This window comes from Protobothrops mucrosquamatus, unplaced genomic scaffold (assembly GCF_001527695.2).
Source record: "Protobothrops mucrosquamatus isolate PMUCROS unplaced genomic scaffold, P.Mucros_1.0 scaffold_233, whole genome shotgun sequence".
Taxonomy (NCBI): Eukaryota; Metazoa; Chordata; class Lepidosauria; order Squamata; family Viperidae; genus Protobothrops; species Protobothrops mucrosquamatus.
Genome location: NW_015386309.1, coordinates 143,245 through 152,820, shown reverse-complemented (window position 1 = coordinate 152,820; position 9,576 = coordinate 143,245). Strand labels below are relative to the sequence as shown.

Genomic DNA, 9,576 nt, shown 5'->3' with positions numbered 1-9,576 from the left:
AAACCCCTCTAAAAAACCCCTCTTAAAAATTATCCTAGGCCAGTCCCGCTTGTTGGAACAGCCATGTCTTGAGGGCGCGGCGGAAGGAAGGGAGATCAGGGATCACCCTGATCTCTGGGGGCAGCTCATTCCAGTGTATTCAGTGTATTCAGAACGTATTCAGACCCCCTTCCGTTTTATCAATTTTGTTATGCTGCAGCCTGATTCTACAGTAGTTGAAGTTCATTTTCCCCTCATTAATCTACCCTCAGTACCCCATAATGACAAAGTGAAAACAGAATTTTAGAAATGTCTGCAAATTTATTAAAAAGAAAAAAAAACTGTAAGCAAGTTAGAATGAAGCTACAAAATCTTACTTAGGTATTTGCCTCTATAAACCTGAATTGCCGTAAAGTTTGGACACACATTGGAACATATCCCCTGTGTTGTAATCATTGTAGGATTGAAGCAAGACTTTTTTTTACAGTTCAGGAGGAGGGGCAGCAGGGAATCAGGGCCTACACGAGACATAATTGAACTAAGCACTAACATGGCTGTGTTGCCAACCCATACAATTTGGACTGGAATCAGCTTCAAAATAATCAAGAGCGATGTCCCAAAATTGCCTTTTCAAAAGGCAACTGGACTTTGTTTTTCCTGGAAGACATTTTGCTTCTCATCCAAGAAGCTTCTTTAGAACTGAAAAACAAAGTCCAGTTGCCTTTTGAAAAAAGTACTTTGGGGGACAACCATGACCTTGGATAACTGAGAAGCTTCATAGACAAAACTAGGAACAACGTTGGATATAAGCAATTTAGGCTGCCAGGCATAATTGTCCCATGTGACTTGTCCCACAAACTATGGCTAGGAAACTAGTTTGTCTGGGAGCCTAATTCAGACAGGCCCTAAAAGCTGACATGAAGTGACTGAAGCACTGATGAAGAATGTCATCAACAAGGATACCATATTAAGTCTCACCTCCTGAAATATCCTTTTTCCCCATGCCAAAAGGCAAAGAAGGCAAGGAACTATTTACCCCATCTTGTTTGAAACAGAGCCCAGCTGTTCATTCAGAATGGGTCTTTTTTTTCCCCCTCATCATGTACCACATAAATAGTCAATATCTGCCTTAATACTGAAATAATTTATGCTATTGAAGCATGGATAGGATGTAGTCAAAAGTACGCTTCAGTATTTCAGATGATTGGGGAATGGGTATTCTTCTTTTGAGGCAGAAATAGTACTCAACTAAAACATAATCCTGAGTTATTTCAGTATTAAAGGAGATAAAAATAGGGTGCAATGGGAATAAAAGGCTTACTTAAATTAATATTTGCGAATAATTCTCTCAAGGTCTTTGAAAAACCTCCTTCTTAAAACAAGACAAGATCACCGTCTGTATTTAACTGGAGAATTTCTTGCTTATCACATTGGGCTAAGAGAATGGCAGGAAGGGATGGCGTAAAAGCAATCAAAATACCCATCATTTTAATTAACCCAACATCTGTTAGAGACAAAACTTTCCAGTTAAAAGAAATTTAATACAGCAGTCCCCTTAGTCATGTCATGTCCCTATTGTGGCTTTCTGACTTGTATACCAGGTAATCCTGGCTTAATGATCCTATCTGGGAACAGCAACTCTGCCGCTAAATGAAACAGCTGCTAAGTGGGAAATCACACCACCGTGCTTATTCTTTCTGACTAGAAAGAGAAAAGACTACTTAGTTTCACACTTTCGCCATTTGTTTGCCTCCTAACCCTTCCCTCTTTAGGAGGGAATGCTCCAGTGCCTGCTTGCTGTCTTGTATGCACTGAAAGCAATGAAATCCCACCAGCTGCCTTGGGGCTGGGAGCTGCAGATGTGTTACACAAAGAGCTTACAGTGCAGGTAGTCCTCAACTTACGACAATTCAGCCCAAAATTCCTGTTGCTAGGTGAGACAATTGTTAAGTGAGTTTTGCCCCATTTTACAACCCCTCTTGCCACTGTTGTTAAGTGAATCACTGCAGTTGATAAGGCAGTCACAGGGTTGTTAAGTGAATTTGGCTTCCCCATTGATTTTGCTTGTCAGAAGGTCACAGAAGCGGATCACAGGACCCCAGGGGCACTGCAACCATCATAAATCTGAAACCAATTGCCAAGCGTCCAAATTTTGATCACGTGACCACAGAGATGCTGGAACGGGCGTAAGTATTAAAAATGGTCATAAATCATTTTTTTCAGTGATGTGTTAACTTCGACCAGTCGCTAAATGAACTGTTGTAAATTGAGGACTATCTGCACTCCCTTGAGATTTCTTCCTTTTCAATCTCTCTATTCTCCACGTGTGTGTGTGTGTGTGTATGTGTGTGTGTGTAGCAATGTCTCCTTTGCTTCTTTCCCACTGCTGATAGGGCAATGGGCGCTGACCATAATGGCAATGCTGTGACTGAGAGATCTTGAAAAGGTTGTAATAGTCATAAATGGGCTGTAAAGTTATTTTTTCAACAGTCGTAGCTGAATGGTCACTGAATGAATAAATAAGAACTATCTGTACAGGTTTGACATGAAGATAATATGATGCTCTGACATTCCTCTGAGCACATTCCACAACTTGACATGATTGACACAAGTGAAGGCCTTTCTATAATCAATGAAGCAACAGTGATTTTTTTGGGGGGGGGGTATTCTTTAGCTTTCTCAATTATTTAGCATGCATCAGCAATAATGTATTTCTTGACTTTCTCTAAAACCATCTTGAAGATTTAGCATCTATCTTTCCATTTGGGCTCTAATCTGTGTTGTACAATCCTGAGAATTATTTTGCTGACATGGGAAATTAAGGGTACATCTAGTCCATGGGTTAACAACAATAATTCATTCACCAGTCACAGAAAGTTACAACAGCTCTGAATGAAAGGACTTGTGACCACTCTTCAAAGCATCAACCATTGCAATGCTCCAGTGTTGCAGTTTGGCAACCAACTCACATTTACAATCAGTTGCCGTAGCCTGCGGTCATATGATCACCCTTCTCTGCCAGTTTCCCAGGAGCAAAGTCAATGGGGAAATCCCAACTGCTGTCACAACATGAGAGCCACCTGTATTGTTTGCACACTCTGTTAAGTCTCCATTTTTTGGTATTGGAATGTAGATGGGTCCCTTCCAATATGTTGGACCTGTGGCATCCCCAAATTTGCTGGCATAGCCCAACTAGAACCTTTACTGAATCTTCTTCTGTGGCTTGCCATATTTCTGTGGGTATTCCACCAGTTCCTGTAGCCTTCTGACTACAGAAGGAAGGAAGGAAGGAGAAAAAGAGTTGGGTCTTTCCTCTCTGCCTCATCCCTACATTGGTCAGATCACTCTAGGTATCTAATGAAATGAGCCTCACAAAAGGCTCATTTCACAAAATAAGCTGGTACCATTTAATAACATTTATTGGAAAGAAAAGGTGCTACTAAGATCCTGCTTTTTTGCTATCCTAGACTAACACAGCTATAACAATGTGTTATAAGGGGACATCAGAATGCATCCTTCCCACATATTCAGGGAAGATTGGTGAAGACTTAGCTTGTTGTACACCACCTAGAGTCACTTTCCGTGAGATGGATGCCCATGTAAAGTTGATAAATAAATGTTAAGGTAAATGTACAGAGAGATATGCTTAGCTATTTCTCATGGGGAAATGCCTTTCTATGTTGGAAGAGGTTTCTATAATTTCATTAAGGTGTATAGTGCTTTATGGATTAATTTCAAGAAAATACTTTGCCCCGGTTAACTTTCTGTCCAAAATTCAATTTAGGAAAATCAATAAAGAATTGAGACCCAAGGGATTTATTTTAAGTATCAGCACTAAAGCCAGAGTCTTCCACACAGAAATTCATCCCTAGATATTCTTGGGCTTTCTTTATTTTTGAAGTTCATTAAGAAATTTGACGGATGATCCATGTATCTCATTAGAAATCAGAAAATCAGAAAATAGTAAACCTTATCTTCTGGACATCCTTTATTCAGGAAAACATTAAATCAGAACAGAAAGTTGCTGACTTCACATACTACTATATGACTAGTCAAAGTTAATTTAATCAGCCATAATTTTCTTGGTTTAAAGTATTGTGAAGCCATGATACTGTATGCATGGTTATGGCTTAGTCACTGGTGTGATATATGGAGCTAACCATAATGTATAAAACTAGCCACAGTGGCTTAGCCACAGTAGCTAAACTCATAGGTTAGCTTTAGCTTTAAGGGGAATAGAGTGGAGTGGAGTGGAATGGAATAGAATTAGAATTAGAATAGAATAGAATAGAATAGAATAGAATAGAATAGAATAGAATAGAATAGAATAGAATAGAAGAATTCTTTATTGGCCAAGGGTGATTGGACACACACAGAATTTATCTCCAGTGCATATTTATGTTTACATTTGTCTTGTGACTGAACTGGAAGCAAAATGTATAACACCAGGCATTGGGGTCAAGATGTTAGTATGGGTGCTCTTTTATGGGTGCATGTAATTAGTGGTTTTATTCAGCTTCCACGCAGTCATTTGTGGCTTCTTTTCGTACCTAGTTTCTTGGATAGATGGGGGGAGCATATAAATTGGATTAAATAAATGTACAGGTAGTGCTCAACTTACAACCGTTCGTTCAGTGACCATTTGAAGTTACAACGGCACTGGAAAAAGTGACTTATGACCATTTTTCACACTTGTGACCATTGCAGCATTCCCCCATGGTCACATGATCAAAATTCAGGCAGTTGGGAACTTGTTAAGTCAAGGACTACTTGTATAACAACTCACTGACATTATTAATAAAGTCTTCTTTGATACTCTTAATTTTGCTCTCTCTTTTTTGCTGTAGAAAAGACCTGGTAGTTAGCTTTTTCCATTTTGCCTAAATTGCTATTATGGAGAAAGCTCTTGGGAGAAAGGCAAGGCTAGGTTTTCAGACAGGCTTGCTTCAAGCAAGACCTACTATGGAGCAATCTTTACCTACCCAGCCTCCTCCACTGATGCATGACCAGCACAACCATCAATGATGATGTAATGACCTCCCAAATACAAACACTCCTTTTATTATTGTTAAACAGTCCCACTATTCACTGCTTAGGTGGTCAGCCTGTTTCAGCCTTTGACCTTTCACCACAGGCCCCTTTTATTCAATTCATGCTGATACTCTGAATGTCTTTGCCCTCTGTCCAGACTTGGGCATTTAAGTTATTGTAATGTGCAAGGGTTTTCCTTGCATCTTGAGACACAGCAGGCCTACAGATGAATTACCACTGCCTTCCTTAACCATGGTGCTGCTGACTACGCTAGGAACTCTGGGAGTTGAGATCCCCAATCTGAAAAATCTTGGTTGAGGAAAGTAGAAATATATTCTTTTAAATATAGCTCTGGATTGTTATGAATGACAATTAGTCATTCATATCTGTACCTAGCTCCAATTAACTATTAATAAAACATAGTAAAGCAGAAATAGGATGTATTTAATTAAAGCTTGTAGAACAGATTCGATTGTATAGCAAATTTTAAAGAAAGCAAATGAACTATGCAAAGTCTGTTACAAAAGAACTCAACAATAACAGAAATTTTTACTGGAATAAAGGTTAGTTTTCCCCATCTCTTCTTTGCTAATAAATTAGAAATTCTTCTGAGGAGTCAAATTGTTGTGCAAAAGCAGAGTGAAAAGATTCCTTTCATATTCTTGCTGTGCTCCACATAAAGCCTTGTTCATGACAAGCAGCAGATTCATGAGACCAGTAACGTTAAAAAAAATACAATTGATGTTGAAAGCTTCAATTTAGCAGAAAATCTGGTCACTGTTCAGCTTTGGGGAGGGGCAAATCTGGAGAAGACCTCCTCAGATGGTTAGGCAAACCTTTATGCATTATAATTAAATATTACCTACTGCAATGTCTGGTACATCCATAACACCACTGGCTAACTCCAGGTTCAAGAGGAATGTATATATCCTCAAGCTGCAGCCTCCGACGTGTAATCAAAATATGATAATATTTCTGAGGAATGTGGTGAAAGGAGAGGCATCAGGAATATAAACATTCCACATGTAAAGCTCACATAATGTAGAGATTTTTTTTTAATGTAAGTAGATTTACATTTTTGCATTAGCTTGACAGATAACCTAACCTGAGATAGTGTGTCTCTTTTTCTATGAAGTCTGCCTACACACTGATGATTTAATTTTCATGGCAAAATAAAATACTTTCAGATAATTTCTTGGAATATCTTTATAGCCTTCCAAATAATTAAAATTTGCATGTAACTGTATTCACATAGTCTTCGTGGCTTTGGTAGCTGTGCTATGGAGGCCATGGTGTAAAGGCGGGGGATCCTGTGACCCTCCAGATGTTGCAAATCTAATTCCCTCAAAATCCTAGCCAGCATGGCTGATGGTGAGAGGGTTGAGATATGCTGCTCAATAATATCTGGAGGGTCTCATTTTACTCATTCCTGATCTACAGGATATTTCTATATCCTGAGTGTTGCCTGGGGAAAAAAAGGAACAGTTGAAGACATTTGCAACCTATTTGGAAGGATCCAGTTTCAGCTCCTTTCTCCAGTCGGAGGGCATGATTTCCAGAGAACACCATTTTGATTGCACTCAACTCTGTCCTGAGTGAAATACCTTTGTCAGCATAGTTTTTTTAAAATGGCCTTTTCCTCCTTAAGCCAATGCTAAGTAGGCCCCAGACTTAAAGCCCTTTCTTCTTGTGGGATTTAATACATCTTCTCAATAACTGTACCCACCTTGCAGAACAGCATACCCCCTTGATATCTGTGTGCGCCAACCCTTGTTAAATCCTGCTCCCACAACCCTGCTCTTTACCCATGACTTGTCAGCACAGTTACTTCTGAACACAAATTTAGTATTCTTCTGAATAGGGTACATGCTGAAGCAGAATTTTATTTTAATAAAAGCTTCAGATTTTGTAAATGTCTCTAGGAAAACCTATGATGTTGAACAATGGTGAGAGCAATAGCATTTAGACCTATATATTACTTCACAGTGCTTTTACAGCCCTCTCTAAGCAGTTTGCAGAGTCAGCACATTGCCCCCAACAATCTGGGTCCTCATTTTACCAACCTCAGAAGGATGGAGGGCTGAGCTGGTGAGAATCAAACTGCTGGCACTTGGCAGAATTAGCCTGCAATACTGCATTCTAACCGCTGGCAGAACCAAGCTCTCTTTCCTGGTTTAAATCAACCTTCTGTACAGCACAAGACTTGTGCTCTTTGAAGAGTCCTAATCCTGATTTTTACATAGATGTCTCAATCTTAGTGCTAAACCTGTGTGTAAAAATCAAAAGTAGCATTCTTTCAAAAGAGCATTATATTTGTGTTTATAAGGAATCCTTGGAAAACAGTCTGACAGTTGCTTTGGAAAGAGCTGATCAAACTTTGCAAAGGGAGACTCCTTTATGGAAAGCCAGATGGATGTCCTACCTTGGTGCAATATGGCCATGGAAGGACGAAGGAGACGCTCAGAAAAGTTGATAGTGATAAATAGGAAGGGGGGGAGGTAAATCCCAATCTCTGACCAAGTCAGCAACCACATGGTCAGTGAACCATGTCAGATTGCACCCAAGGCCAACAGTGTGACAGCAAAAGAAAAGAAAAAAACGACTCAGGATGACTTTAATCTGCCTCAGATACCAGCAGGGGGATTAGATTCGTCAAAGCCAATGTTATGAGACCAAGGAAGACAAAATGTTAAACTAAGGGACGTTTGTTCTCCAGTTAAGGGAGAATGAAGGATGAACATGCGGCGCTCGAATGCCTTATTAATTCGACATTTCTGACCTGCCACAAAGAGGCCAGCCATGCACTAAAACGCAGGATTACAATTCTAGAAAGATGGTCGGGCTCTTCTGCAGAGCTGACCGCGGGTAACAAGAGTATTTCTGGATTTTAGGGAGCCGTGGGGAGGTTGCACGAGCTAGCTGCTCTGCAGGGCTGCAGGAAGACGTGTTCGACATTTTTCAATTAATAAGTGGCTCTGCCACGATATTTTAATTTCCAAACGTGGGAAGTGGTGGTGGTGGGAGGCGGGGAAGAGATGAAAACTACGAGCAACTCTTAACATTAACGTTTTAAAGGGGTTTTATCTATTTTTAAATTTGACGAGTTAAATATTTCTTTTTAATCAATTTTAATAGGTGTATAATGTGTGTGTTTTTTATCTGATTGTTAGCCGCCCTGAGTCCGCAAGGAGAAGGGCGGGATATAAATGTAATAAATAAATAAATAAATAAATAAAATAAAATAAAAACGTGTTGTTTTTTTTAAAGTTCACGCATCACAAAACAATCAGGGTGGTTTTGAATCAGCTGCAGCGCCGGAGCCTGCTCTCGCCCGCCTAGGCGCGTTTGCCTTCTGACGAGGACTTGAACAAACCCCGACCCGCTGTGGTTTTCGTTTCTTAACGTGGCGGGCCAAGCGTGCCGACGAGGATCCTGACAACTGGGCGAACCCAGGAACGGAAACGCCGCTGCTCACACGCGCCGAGATCCGACAAGCGCTCATCTCGCCGAAAAAAAGCCAAGGCGTCTGACGTCCCCGCCCGTACCTGCTTGCCTCTTTCTCAGAAGCCACGCCCGGGGGAAGGAAGGTGCCCAATGGGAGACGGCGTTTTGAGACGGACGGGGAGGGCGCCGCGCCGCAGGGCGGGACCGGAGCGAAATTGGGGAGGATGGGTGGTGGCGGCCTTAGCCAGTCCGGCAGGGCGTCGCGTGAAGGGAGGGAGGAGGGAGGGAGGGAGAGGAAAGGCTGAGTTCAATGGACGGAGGGGATGCAGCGGCTCCTGACGCTGCTTCCCTCGTCCGCGCTTCCGAAGGCGCCCCCGACCTCCGTCCTCCCGCCGGCTATAGCCTCCGTCTCCCCGCCACGCCACGCCTCGTCTCAGCCGGTCTGTCGGGTAAGCGGAACCCAGTGGGAGCGTGGCGGGGGTTGAGTCGGGCGAATTCGCGAACGCCTTACTGTCAACGCGCACCCCCCCCCCCCCGGTTCTTTTCAACGGCGCGCGGCTTCTGGGGCTCCCGAGTCGGGCGTCCGTCTGTCTCTTCTCGGATCGGGGGTGGGGAATCCGGTCTTGGGGAATCCTCCCGTCGCTGGTTTCGGGGTTGTTTTTAACAATCATTGCCCCCACCGCCACCACCCCCTTCCCCGTGTTGAGGAAAGGGGGCGTATTCCCAGTTCCCTATTTTCCCCTCTTGCCTGTTAAAACTACCTGGTAGCTTTCTTGCTCTTTCCCCTCCCCTCCCCTGCCCTGGTTTGTAGCCCCAGCGTCCCCTTTCGGTTGCATTTAAATCCGGAGCTTGAACCGCAGTGGGAGGAGAGGAAACGTGCGATTTGGCAGCTGACTGCATTTGCACGGGCCCGGGTAAGGAGCCCTGGCTAGACGGCCCGCGGCGCCTGGGAAAAGGGGGGGGGGGGAAAGAGGGTGGGGGCGGGAGAGAATTGCAAAGGGCGAGCGTGTGTGTGTGTGTGTGTGTATGTGCCCGTCCGCCCCGCGAGGAATGCCAGCTATTTCTTTGAAGGGGCGGGTGTAGCCAGGCGCCTCCTCCCTCGCTCAAACCGGGAGGTTTACT

The 9,576-nt window shown here is 42.8% G+C and overlaps 1 protein-coding gene across 1 annotated transcript in view; it reads left to right on the top strand.

Moving 5' to 3' along the window:
• Nucleotides 1–8,855: 8,855 nt before the first annotated feature.
• ARHGAP29 (Rho GTPase activating protein 29) overlaps nucleotides 8,856–9,576 on the top strand; it is a 48,194-nt gene continuing 47,473 nt past the window's right edge. The window contains exon 1 of the mRNA XM_015829268.1: nucleotides 8,856–8,903. The gene's annotated coding sequence lies outside the window, so the exon portion shown is untranslated. The remainder of the gene's footprint in view (nucleotides 8,904–9,576) is intronic.